The 14,573-nt window shown below is 37.4% G+C and overlaps 1 long non-coding RNA gene across 1 annotated transcript in view; it reads right to left on the bottom strand.

Annotated features, from left to right (window-relative positions):
- Positions 1–14,573, bottom strand: part of LOC123021178 — a 97,835-nt gene that overhangs the window by 30,786 nt on the left and 52,476 nt on the right. The window contains exon 2 of the long non-coding RNA XR_006414280.1: positions 2,227–2,297. This is a non-coding gene — a long non-coding RNA (uncharacterized LOC123021178). The remainder of the gene's footprint in view (positions 1–2,226; positions 2,298–14,573) is intronic.

Genomic DNA, 14,573 nt, shown 5'->3' with positions numbered 1-14,573 from the left:
TCTAAGATTACAAACTAAATATTGTAAATATAACACATTGAAAATATTTTTGGATTCATGGATCTCTAACCAATACATATGTGCATATGGCTATATGCACTATAAAACATATTATTCAGGTCCTAAATTATAGTACCAAATTAAATATGACTTCATGTGTGGTATTTCATAGTGACAAATTCTGGAAAGCATACATTCACATGCAACTATTATCCTAGACAACCAGAAAAGTCACTCTTTCTGTATTGCCCATCGACTGCTCCAACATCACTAGAAATGTGTACTCTTGAACCAGAATACTGAGTGGTTACAGAAGATGCAATGAATCTCAGCATTTTAATTTTAAGCTCTATGAGCAACTATTGTTAAATAAAACAAGCCTCACCATTCGTTGCATATCACTCATTTTCAAATAATTTCTTTATGGTACAAAGAGCCTGAATGTTGATGGAGTTTTTCAATTAAATCAAAGAAACAATAGTACTACTTATGTGTACGATACCACCTATAATTTATTAGAGCAGTTAAAGCTGGCTCGAGTATGTAATGTTTATCCCTTGGCTACTGCAGAATCTCATTAAAACTTGCAAGTGTCAATGCAGCAGCAGTATGTAAAACCCAGTTAGCATTTCCGTATTAGCTCACATTGCTAAAATACAATGCTTGTCAGTATGTGAACTAGCCTGGAGTCCATTTTAGAGTGTAGATTTTCTTTACAGTTCAAGGGAATTTAAAATTAGACATATAAATGGTCTCTAAACAGCATGATAAAATGAAAGAGCAAGAACAGACTGCTAAACTGTAAGATTTGCTTCAATCACAATCCCAGCAATGTGCCTTAGGACACAATCCTAAGGAGATGCCAATAAGTCCCTAAACCCAGGGGCATATGGTCATCCAAACACACTCTTTCTCCACTCTCTGAAGGAGCTTTCCTGACCTTGGAGAGCAGGCAGCTTGGAGAGAGTAGGAGTCTGGAACTCCAATTTCCAGATCCGAATGCTGTGTCCAGCCTCAGATCCAAAAAATGACGTATTTGGTGGCCCCTCATGTGCTGCTAAGGCTACAATCCCTTAGGCTACAATCTTAAACACATATAATAGGGAGCAAGGCCAACTGAATGTGGTAGGGCTTACTTCTCAGTAGGCACACACAGAATTTCACTGTTAACCTTGAGTTGTAAGTACCACTTTCAAAAGATTAAAAGACAGATGTACTTGGATGCAATCCTAATAAAGTCAATGAAATTAAGTGTTGCTGTTGACCAAATAAAATCAATAACAGTCTTATTCCATATAATACTTCATTATTCAGTGTATAAATCTAGTGCTATCAGAATGTTGTTTGCTCAGTCACCCATGTCTTCTATTTCCATTTGACCAAACCAGAAAGAAACCACCATGTGAAAAAGTGCAGTGTTGACTATTTTGTAACCTTTCTTCTTTGGTCAGCCGCCTTTTTGGAGGGGGCGGTTCTAGGAATTCCTCTCTTTTATTCCATATTAATCATATATGAATACATACACACAGATCTCATAATGAAGATAACAGTCCATGTAAACATTATTTACAGCTGTAAACATTCTTTTTACACTCGCACACTATGGTGTGTGAAGAACATTTGCACACCATATAAATATCGCCTGTAGATCCATTTTGCATATTTCAAATGTATTAAGCCAGAATGCTGCAACCATAGTTTTAAAATGGAATTGTAACCATGCTCTCCATTGTGATCTGAAACATGTTTACTTGGACCTAAGCCAGTTTTCAGACCTGGGAGACTCTACATGCAAATTATGTGAGATTGATGTACCTCCCAACTGCATGCAGAGTATGAAGAAGAATGAGTAGCAGAATGCTTCAAAGGGTCACATTGAAGGACCTCTTGAAATTAACACTCTGGTTGCAATGTTTTTATTGTGTTTTAAACTGTTGTGAATATCTTGACAGCTTTTAAGCAGATAAGATGGTATAAATATGTTAATAATAAATACATTAATTAGTGTGCAGCAGAGAACCAAGTTGTGACATGTTTGAGACAAGTGGCCTTCAGCTGATCTGCCCCATGCACAGACTACTCTCAGTTTTAACCATGCTTTTACATTCTATATGTAACCTTGAACACATGAAGTAGAAAATCAGTGCATAACCTTTAAAAAGGAACACACACACATATGTACTTCTTAGCAGGTAGAAATACAGACTGAAACATAGCAGTACTTACAAAAACACAAGAAAACCAACCCTGGGACCCAGAAATCACTGGTAAGTTTCCTTTGAATTCATGAAACTGACCTAGAAAAAAGCACACAAAAGAAAAAAAAAGATTTAAAGCAAATATTTAACAGTTATTCACAAAATCAGCCTTGTAAATATACTCACAAAAGCTACTGACTTGCAAAAGATACTAGCCTGCTGGGAGATGGCAGAGGGACACAGAGCTGCATGAGGAAGAAGGGCCTTCCTTCATAGCATGCTTTGCTTCTCCTTGAGCACAGAATACAGATGGACTGTTTCATTCTTCCTCACTTGCCTTCATGCAGTTCCTGGTCACCTTTGGCTACCAAGCCTGTGCTTAAATGCAAGCTTATACAAAATGATTTGTTCTTACTGCTGTTCCAGTTAAGAGGAATTTTGTATCATACACCAAGTTACAAAAAAAAAACCCAAAACAGTTGTACCTATTTAAAATTAATAATTTACATAAAAGTTTCTAGGAAACCATTTCCAGCAGAAATAAATATTTCATTGTTATCCATTTTGCAGAACAACACTGCCCATTATTGGCTTCTATAAAATGTCAGAGACAGAAACAAGGAACAACAATGCCAGATTTATTATTACTATTCAAAGTGCTGTTAAGTTATGCTTTTAAAAAGTCATTATTTGTTAGCTGGCTTACAGTTGATAACAGAAAAGCATTTAGCTCTGCTTATTTAACACTGAACATAAATTTAATATTTTATTATTTTATTAATCTTTTGATACTTTTCTTATATATAGGTTAAAGTTCTATGTGGAACATCAGTGGGACTAAAACCAAGTTCTTTGGCTTAAGTAGCTTGTGGATTGGACAGTAAGTTGAAAGTTAGCCTAGTACAATGCCATCACAGTATTGAGCATTATTCAATTTAATTTTTTCCCTTCCTTCCTAAATGCCCTCTCAGTACTGGCTAGAAAGGTAACAGATGCTACTCCAAGCCACAGACTGGCCTTATAACATTCCTTTGCTCACACAATGAGTCACTTTATGCCTCTAAATATCCCTGGTTTCCTCTCTCCAGAACCCTAGTGTGTTAGAAGGTAGTTCAGCAGGAGTTTATTTTTATTGTTCGGTCTGAATGCAGCTGTTTTTGTTCTTGGGCAAACAAAAGCGACTTTGTTACAAGGCCCTTGTTTTCTTTCCAGAACATGGGCATGGATACCAGCAACACCACCCTGAAAACAGAAATAAATATAAAGCACTAGCTGGGACTGAAAACCTGTGCCACTCCCAATGGACTGTTCACAGTTGAAAGTTTTGAAAGATGAAGCTACATATAAAAAGGTATTCAATTCAAGAGTTTGGTAAACCTCAGAATTGCAATCATGACAGGTTCTGGTTTTTTCAACTTCAGGAGATTACACTGCACCTTTCAATTCAACTTATTTTAGTACACGTAGTTAGGTGGGGGAAATGAACTCTCACAGTATACATTTTGTAAATATTTTATTGCACCATTTCCATAATACTGTTTTATCAGTGTTGTATGGCTACACTGAAAGTTTTCAAGGCAAAGGCTGATGCTTCCCTAAAGCTTTAAAGCTATGTTTATTTGGGTGCCTGTTTGCTTCTCCCTCCCTCCTCACTTCGAAAAATAGGTATGCAAAAAATGCTATATGTTTCCATATTTTCTCCCTTTAAGAAACAGTGCCTACACTTCCTGAGCAGAGGGAATTTGAAACATGGTATGTCTAACCTCATCAAACTTTCTTTGCCACTGCGTACCATTGGACATAATTGAAGTCAATGACTCTTTCAGTTATACTCTATCATATTAAGTCCCTAACCATGTAAAACAAAGAAAGATATTTTTGTCATGTTGGTAAATACATAAGCTCTTCAGTACTTAACATTCAAAATTTATCAAACCCCAAGTAACATGATAATTTATGAGGTAGCATTTGGTTGGCCTGTCTTTTTATATCTTTACTGTTCATTTCCTATTTCCCTGTACCCTAACTCTCCCCAGCACTGGATATTGCCAGCTACAGACAGATGTAATTCTAAACCATGGTTTGTACTATAAGAATAAGCAGCAGTGAGCCAGTCCTTTTTGCCACTCCTCAGCTCACACAGGAATGCTGCAAACCCTAGCTCAACTCTGATTCTGATTTTCAGGCCATCTACAATTCAAATATTGTTTGTTGTGTTTGCCTGCAATGGGTGTATTTGCATGCAGCAGTAAACTATGGTCTGACGAGTCTTTCAACTTATGAAGAAAGTGTAAGCCAGGCAGGTTAAACCATGGTTTTGAGTTACATCTGAATGCAACTGCTTCAGCACTGTCATTCATTTCAGTCAAGCCTCCCCTGAATACCAGATGCCAAAATCCAAGTACATCATGTTTGGTACAACTAGGATTGGCACCATTTTATTTTTTTCACCTGGAAAAGTGACTTGCTAGGAATAAAACTAAGTAATGGGTTCAAGTTTACATGCTTAATTTCTGGGCTACTCTTGAAGGCAAGCAGGTGGATCCAGAAGAGAGCGAGTATAACCCAATCAACAAATTTCATTTCCTGTTATCAATGCAGTGCTATTATATATGTCTGCAGTGAGCTCTGAATCTCATTATCAGATGATTTATGCTATTACTGTGCTTTGGAGACACCAATTAAACAAGGACAGCAGTTCATAAGGTCACAGCTAATTAATCCGAAAAAGTATAAATACACTTTAATGCACACCACCTCATGTAGAGAATTTAGGAACAAAGCATCAACACTTTATAATGGGTTACACAATTAAGCATGAAGGTTAAATACACACACAGTCAACGCAGTCTCTATGCTCCGCTCAAAAATATTTTTATTGTATCTCATATTTTTAAGACAGGGGAAGTACAGGCCAGTGAAAGAACAACACCAGAAAGATTTGCATCTGAAACTGTTAATGCTTAAAGCAAAAATTCAAGAAAGTGAGAAGAGAGAAAAGGGCTAACCATGTCCAGTGATCCTGAGCAAATTAAGACCTCCTGTCGTTCAGATAACACCTCAGAACTGGGAATCGGCTGCAGGCCTCACCAATATTAAAGCAGCTAGGCAGATGGGGGTGGGAACAAAACATAGCTTGGTCTCTCCAACACAGTTTCATCTGAGCTAAGCATTAGAGACCCACTTTTTTCTCACAGCTTTCCCCCACAACACACATCCCAACACATATTGTTAAATTTATCTTTTATCAGACTGTCCTGATAATACCTCACTATTTCTTCTCTTTCTCAACCCCACCCTGTCCATATTATGCAGACTGCAAGCCCTCTGTGAAGAATTCCCCATGGGGTGATGTGGCATACAGCAATAACTTGATCAATCTACAGGATAAACACACCAATTTAAATCCTAATGTACTATTTACTGAAACAAAAAAAAGGAGAAGTCACCACACATTTTTTGAACACAGCCATTAAAAGCCACTCCAGCTAAAAGCAAAACAACCAACCTCTGGCCTGGACCATCTGATTAGGCCACAGTGAAAGCCACTTTTCTAGATTTCCTTGCCATGAAGTGCAAAAATGGTATAGTAAAAATGACTCTTGGTTCATTTTAAAATGCTGCAACTGAAGATAATGAGAGTGACAGCTGGCCTCAAAAGGATGCAGGCCTCATTGTAACAGTTTAAAAAAAAACCCTGCAGGATTTGGGTTGTGTTTTCTGGGAGGAACCAGAAAATGGTTGAAGGCCACACACACTGCTTCTGGTCTGAGGAGAAAGAGGCCATAGGCTCTGAAAAGATTTACTGAACTGTAACCAAGGTTTATTTGCAAGGCACAGTCTGTGGGATCCAGTGCAACAGCTTTGAAATACACAAAGGATGGACCCAGTGCCACACCTGCATGAACCAGGTTACTGACTGGTCATTCATTTTTTTTCTCCTGCCCTGACCCCCCACATTTGTTCACCAGGAGAAAATGTGTGAAGAGAAGCTCTATATTGATTACAGAACAGAGAAATTTTTTTTTAAAAAAATGTTAAAAACAGGGTATCACTAGAATTGGCAGACCAGTTAAAGAAGACTTGTTGAAATAAAAAGTTTTCAGGAGGCTCTGGGAACAACATGGAGCCTGTCTGACTTCCAAAGTCAGAATGTGCCACAGAAATATAGAACTTCCATGCTAAAGGCTCTTCTCCAAGTGGACTCCAATTGTGCCATGGGTCTATGCTGAACCACCCAAAGCATGCAATCTAAGGACCAAGCACATTGATGAGAAGGCACTCCCTCCATTACCCTGATCCCAAGTTGTTTAGCAATGTGCACACTAATGCCAAAACCTTAAGGTCTGGTAGCAAATAGGTAGCCAATGTGGTTCCCTCAGTAAAGGAATTGTGTGCTGAAAGCGGGCAGTCCCTCAAACCAGTCAAGCTGCTGAATTCTGCACTAGCTTCAACTTCCAGACTGACTGTAAGAACAGGCCCAAACAGAATACACTTAAGTGGTCCAGTCCTAAGATTTTTCGTGCCTGCACTTTTCTCAAATGCACTGTATTAGTGCCACTCTGTCCATATACAGCTCAAGATTCTTTCTCCTCAATACAGAAGTATCAAAAACACATGAAGTTATACAATGCTAACAAGATGCATGTTTGACAGTTATACCTGAATAATTTCTGAAAAGACTAACCTTGTGAGTTACCAAATGACCACCTATGAATATGTGGGCATTTTTGTAGTAAGCAGTTCTTAAAAATGTAAATTCTGATAAGGAATTATATAAAATGTTCTACCCAAGATCCTGTTAGGCAATGTCCTCTGCAAATTGCTATTAGCAATTTTATTCTGTAAATATTTTATTATGTAGCTCACTAGAAAAAGTAATATGGACCATTATTGGCTTGGTGTTTACCACATTATTTGCATTGCATGACTGCTGTAAAGATGCAGCAGCCGCTTGAGGTCTCAATTTAAATTCACAAACCATTTTCAAAGCAGGCATTATGTAGACACCCTATTAAGCAAATCCTACCTCTGCCCAACTGCCAATGGTTTCATTGCAGACATAGTTTATACCAAGAGTTTGCCTTCAGAGCATTGGATCAGTGCTGGGACAAGCAAAGCTCTGCTTACAAGCATGTACAGCATGAGCACATGCCTTTTCCTCTCAGTTAAGAAACCACCATCATCCCAAATATCAGTAATAGATTACAAGTCAGAGGGTTTGCTTTGAAGAAGGCATCGGCCTCTGTTAACAGTACTATTGCCCCACGTACAGAATCCCTAGATCTTAGCCACTTCTCCACTAAATATATAACCCTTTTATATATTTAGTTACTTTATAAACAGTTATAAGGCAGTGTTACTTTATAAACAACAATTTCAGCCTAATTGCTTTAGCCCTTTCATGATCAGAATAGTATTGCTTTCTCAAGACCAATTGTTTTCATTTTATAATGAAAACTGTACAGCAGAACTTGAATTTTCTTGGAAACTCTGGTTGGATTCTTCAAGTCCCTGTCCTTGAGCTGAAACATGTTTAGCTACAATGATCTAAAAATACAATATGGCACCACATCCACAGGACACCCAAAGGCTATAGCCAAGTTGGCAAAATGTTAACAAAATTTGCCAAACTCACTTGAATGTTTAAAAATAAACATTTAATTTCAAACATGCTAATTTTAGGGAAAGGACACATAAGATCTATGTGCTTTGCTTTGCAGATCTATTAAAAATCTTAGATTTCATTCTCAATCAGAAAGGGTTAGCAGTACATGGAAATAAGCTTGCCACTGTGAGAGCTGACCATATTGATAATCTCTCCAGCACAACAGGATTTCCACATGCAAAGGGCATAGAACAGTAGGCTGGTATGTTGTTTGCCATATTTTTGTCTCATATGTCAAAATAATTTGGCTGGCTTTGGATACCATGCCCCTTGATTTAGGTGACTTGAAACCATTTGCTGCTATGCCTCAGAAAACATCATTTCTTTGGCTGTCCCTGACTGGTATTTAGCTTTATGCATTTCAGTTGTATTTACCACTGTGATGATAATTTCCAGCTAAAGTTTGTTACAGAGTCTGTGTGGAAGGGAGGTTTCTTTCTTAGTCATACCAAGCAGAGACAAAAGTGGTAGCTTGACAGGCAAGACTACAACATTCCTTTCAACCTTGCAATTTAGCATGAAGCAAAGCCATTTTAATGGACTCTACACTGAAGCAAACTTAAACTCAATTACACAACAGATTAGAATTATATTGATTCACTTCAACCTACTTCAAATCAACTTTATCTACTGTTATTAAAAGGGCCTATATTACATTTTATTTTTAAAAGCTAGATATTAAACTACATACGCACCCATTTTAAATGTGATGTATTCCCAAGTGTTAGATAACATGCAGTTAACTCAGCAGTTAGCCCCTTTAAAATCAACTGGATTGACTCTCTGGACTGTCCATTTAGAACTGGAGCCTTAAAAAGTGATGTAGCTAACTGACTTAGTTACTGTGGCAGGAAAATTGATCCAAAAATTATGTATTTCATGTTTATTTTGTTCTCAAAATGTGAACGTATAATTCGACACTGGGAATGTTGTAGTCTGTACAATGCACTCAATTTGCCTAATAAATAAGAGTTGGTGGTTGATTTCATGAAAGTTCTCTAATTTGGCCAGTCTGGGGCTTTCTTGTGGGTGCCTTGGAATATGCTAAGGCCCACAGTTGTTTCTTGGCCCAACAGAACCGGACTGCCATACAGTATCTAGGTATACCTAAATCCGCTTCTTGGGCTTTGATTATAATGACAACTGCAATAATAAATTGAGGCTAATCAATAGAAAAAGAGAAAATTCTATCAGCTGACACAAGGGTGCATTTTCAGGGAATGTCAGGAGAATAAAAGGGTTTAGGATCCTATGGATCCATGGCCTCATTTGACATTCCCCTTTTTACCCCAACCCACCATAACAGTGCCATCAAGCCATTCACAGTAGAAGGTCTTTCTACCAATGAGTCCCTCACTCCTGGAGAAGGAAGCCTAAACTATGACCGTAAGGGTGCAACTGAACACTTTTAATCCCAATGATTTCTCATCTCATGGGATTAAAATAAATCCTATCATTGGTTCTATAATTGCTTCTGCATTCTAATAAGCTAATACATAATACAAATTTATCGCCATAGTCAGGCTTTCTCAAGGGCATTCAAAATGAACAGTCACCACACCTGACATATCAGGGCTACACTTTGTGTGTAGCAATCTGTCATTGGTTCAAATTCATGATCTTTAAAAAAAACTTAAAAGGCAGCCAAGAGCATTAACTGGATCATCGCAGCAGTGCAGGGATAGGAGGGTTAATACTTTTCTCACATCATTTTTTTCAGTTGAAGTTGCTTCCTTTTCAAAGTTGCTATTAAGCAGGAAAAGACAAGAAGCAATTTACTCCCATTGGCTATTTACTCCCATTGTGACTAACAGAAACTTCCTGGGTGTTGGTTCAAATTAGGAAACAGGACAGATGGTATGAATTCCATGCCATATATCTCTGTTGTTTACTGTTGAGATCTATGCACTTTCAGATTTTGTGGAGTGGAGGGAGGTTTTGCAACTTAATCACAACTGAACAAAGTATAGCATGCCCTTTGGCCCAGGAAAAAAAATACTGGTAGCTTAAGTTGCCATTACAAGTTGCCAAACCATACAAGATTCAGTTTTAACACATACAATGACATAATACTTATCGTTCATAAATTTTCATTCCCACATTTCATTAACTGTGTTCTTCCTCTATGTTTAACCAAAACAAACTAACAAACAAAACATAAAGTTGCTTTGTTTTATAGATTTGTCTGCCTTTGCAATGCAAAACTTAAATATTTTTATTCTAGGATGGCAGCTTGTTGCTAAAGGCCTTCCTATATTCAGATGTTGACTTTCTAAGGACCCTGAAAAAAATTCCAAGAAGAACAGAAATATAAAGGTGAGTGCTTGGCAACTATGACTTTGACAAGTCAGATACCACCCTCACCTCTGCTCAACCGATTCCCATTGCAACTTTGGTTATTTATTATTATTATTACTTTACATTTCTATACTACCTGTACCCAAAGCTCTCTGGGTGGGTCACACCATTTAAGTTACCCATCCAGATTTCAATCAGACCATACCCTGCTTAGCTTCCAAGATTAGGGAACAGCAGGCACTTCAGGCTATACGGAAGCTTATAACATTTCCTATCATGTTTAAGATGGTAATTCTGAGTCTGGCAATTCAAAGCCAAGAACTGAAATGAACCACTCGGTGATGCAACTGTGTTTGCTTCATGATGTCTAGCTTCTCTGGTCAAATCACTGTGTACTAAAGCAAGAAAAGCCAAAACAATAGAAAGCAATGGTCAGAAGAGAGTTCACTGCATCATCATGACCTACAAAGTTGTCTTTTTCCAATAAGCTTAAGTGTGCTTAAAATACCAAGTGGGGTTAACGAAACTGGAGATACTGAAAACAAGGAGGAAGCTTGCAATTCATTTGAAAAAAATTATTTTTTGCTTCAAGTCATTAGAAGATTTCCTATAACCACAAAGACTAGATTTCTAGAGACACTGACAAATTAATGGTCAAGGACAAAAAGAGCAAGGGGTGAAATGGAATATAAACTTCCACTTAGTAGCTACTAGTAAAAAACATGTATAAAGCCAAAAGATCACAAAAAGCTGCTACAAAAGTTTGCATATCCTTTCTCAAGATAAATATAGCCAATGATGTTCCGATTAGCAACTCCTCTTCCATGGGTTTGCAAATGACAGGTTTTTTTATGGTGAGGAAAGACTATTAGGTGATGCAATGACGCCTTGAAAGCAAGTTTTACAATTTCCTGAGAGGTAACTGTATTAGCCTGCCACAGCAAAAAGCGAAGAATTGTATGCTAAAGACTAATAAGTATATTACAGAAGAAGTTTTCAGAGCTGGAGCCCACTTTATCAGATAATGGAAATGTTATTCCGTGTTTGAGGGAGAGACACATGTGGTCGGGATTGTGAGTAGTGATGTCAGATGAAAATGAAATGCAGAAAGTACAGACAGTGAAAAGTATGTTACTAATAGTTAACTTTTATATAATGGTTGCTGCTGATAGATAAAATTTCCAGGCATTGGCAAATTAATTTACAAATGTAGTATGATTTAAGAAACCCTCGATCCCAACTCAAGCCACATAGATTTGAACTACTTGATGTAAGATAGCAGCTTAAACCAGTAAAAATGTGTGCATCTAATAATGTGTCAGGAAATACATAACCATGTGGCAAGAAGCATAAACCATCATAAAGACTGTTGTATATACATTACTTATTGATAAGTATTAGTGAAAACATATATACAGTGTTAGTATTTACTATAAAATATATTTACACTGTTCAGAAATATTTTCCTAGGACTTACAAATATCATGTTAAAAGTACCTAACAAATAAAACAAAAGCAGCATAAAATCCAATTTCATGATAGCTAAACCATTAAAGGCATAGGGATGATACGTTGTGTTTGCCTGGTACAAAAAAGTAACCAAATGGGTGCAAAGTGAATCTCCCTGCAAAGAACATTCCACAACTGAGGCACAACCACTTTGGGAGGCCTGGCACACAGAGGCAGAAGCCTCCAAAGTGATTTTTGACATGTGGGGCAAGCTGGTAAATAATTAAAAGGTGAAAGAATATTGCACAGCTCAAAGGAAAATACAACCAAATTTGTATGTATTTTGTAATTCTGCACAAGCACAAACATGTTACTGTGCCCTGAATTCAGCTTCTTCAGAAAAACAACTTACAAATTAATATGGCATTTTTTTCTTATGAAAAAGTCTGCTGAAAGTCTGTGGGCAACCTTAAAGCAGAATTGGGAGGGAAGCAGAGAACTAACCTCTAAATATAACCATCTATTAGGCAAAAAAGGCCAAAAATGAAGAGCACAATTCAAGTGATCTAGAGTATCTCATTTGTATGGGCTGCTGAACCCCACACAAGAATTTGCCATCAATGACAGCAGCATTGTCCTTGCCTCTAATCAGGGAGAATTCTGGTAGACCACATAATAAGAAGTGAAGAAGTGTGTGAGACATGTGTTAAGTTAGCAGCAGCAGCACCCAGAACACAAAGCCAACATTCACTCACAAAAAAACAGAAAGCACACACAATGGAAATACAAGCTACTGCTTGAGGTAATTGGAACAGAACTAGGAAGGGGAAATCAAAGACATGTTGCTCAATAAGGAATCACTGCAGTATTTACTAATTAAACATGGAAGTCTTAGCTGTACGAAAGAGGCAAGGAAGAAGGATGCTAAATGATTAACTAATTAATAAACTGTTATACCCTAGGCAGGGCTGACCCAAGACATTCTACCTGATGCCTCTTCCCACTCCATGTAACAGCCTGGTACTTGAATCTTTCTTCAACACTGGCAATGGAACAGCACCTTTTATTATACCTGAAGGCAGCAGGCAAGCTGAGGAACCACAGTGAAAGCTGCATAATTCCCAGTTCCTTCCTCCAACACTTTGGTGCAACATCTTCAGCTTGAGGAACCCACTTTCATCAGTCTCATGTATGTAGCATTAATGCTTTGACAAATTGTACCCAACAATAGTGACATTTTTCTAAAAGCATTTTTTTTCCTCACCTGAATAGACTCACAACCTTTTTGACCCAAATTCTGTATTAGCTCTAACTGGTGACCTACTATCATCAAAGTATTCTACTGCCTGGCAGGCAGCAAAATACGAGATTTATGAGCTTCTGAATGAACTCAGCTTGGTGAGTCACAAGTTAAGGAGGCATACATTACAGCTGATTCCTGACACAGATGCTGCAGAATTGCATCCTTCCTTCTTGCTCCTTCTCTTACATAACTTATATAACCATTTTGATTGCATGGACAGAATCTATTTGCACATATGATTTTTTGTCTTGTGGAAGCCTCCTGTGCCTTGCTTGATAGAGCATTTCAGTGTCTCTTCGGTATGTTCCTTCAGAAATTAAACATTTTGGTTTGGCTTACACAGATCAATTTGCATAGATTGTGAAATTTGCACTAACTCCTTCTTTTGCATCCTAAACACACTCTGAAGCTGAATAAGTGCATAATTTTTGTACCTAGTTGTCAACGATATGATTTCTTGCAAGCAGGAAACCAGCACAATCCTACCAAATAGCTCCACCCAATTCGCTGTGGCAAAAGTATTGTATCCAATGGGTATTACCCTACCCACCTTAACAGTAAGATTCATCAAGTTACAGCTGAGTGTGTACCCAGGATATTTTTGTAGCCACCATTAAACTGAAAAAGTATTTTCACAACTCAATGGAAGTGCCTTCATCACATGTATAATGAATATAATTACCCATTATGTATATAGAGACAATATTTGCCAGTATAACCAATTTAAATACATAACATACATACATACAATGTATTTTAAATGTATGCTATAATTAGAGCATAACCATGTATTCAGTCTTTAACACCAGAGAACATTTTACTAGTATAAGTGTTGAGACTTACTGGATGCTGTTCAAAAGAGCATATGTCTTGGGCACTGGCAGCTTCTTGCCAAAAAAAACCCCTTATACCTTACTTTACATCATGGTATGACAGAAAAAGCATTCAATTTCCTTTTATCATCTGATTTTGTAAAAGAAGTCATTCAACAAAAATAGAAGAGAAATTGTGCCCAAAACGATGGTACCCTATCCTGTTCAAAAGTTAGACCCTAAATACATCTGTATCTACAAATTAAATAAGCAGAGGTGTTTATTTGAAATATCTATATGCCATCCCTCATCAAAGTTGATATTAAGGTAGTTTATAATTAAAAATGTGATATGTAAAACATTATTAAAAAGCTACAGATAAAAGGTAAAAGCAACATTAAAAGGCATGTGAATGTAAATGTTTTAGCCTAGCCCCAAAAGATAATGTTGATACCAGGTGGGTCTCTTTGGGGTGGATATTCTTTGACTGATGTCAAAGGTAGGCATGCTTGGGTGCTTGCAAAAGGCCTACAATGAAGTGCACAGCTTGTTGTTTCAGGAAGTGAAACATATTGCTCAGACATATTTTAACTCTGATGGTACACTGTCAATTCTGTTTTGCTTGCATATCTTTAATTAAAAGAGCAAGCAGCATCTTTACTTTTAAATAAGTGGATGGCAGGCTGTATCAGAATAAATGACTACAAGAAATAGGAGACAGAATGTGTAACAGGGAAAAAGAGACTTGAGCAGTGATTTTAGGAATAAGAACATGGTATTAGAAGTACATCCCTATTTTCCATCTGTGAAATATTAGAGAATATGATGATGAGCCAGCAGGATGA

The sequence above is a fragment of the Varanus komodoensis genome, unplaced genomic scaffold (assembly GCF_004798865.1).
Source record: "Varanus komodoensis strain SLA01 unplaced genomic scaffold, ASM479886v1 scaffold16, whole genome shotgun sequence".
NCBI lineage: Eukaryota > Metazoa > Chordata > Lepidosauria > Squamata > Varanidae > Varanus > Varanus komodoensis.
The sequence above is the reverse complement of the archived record's forward strand: the minus strand, read 5'-3'. Positions and strand labels throughout refer to the sequence as shown.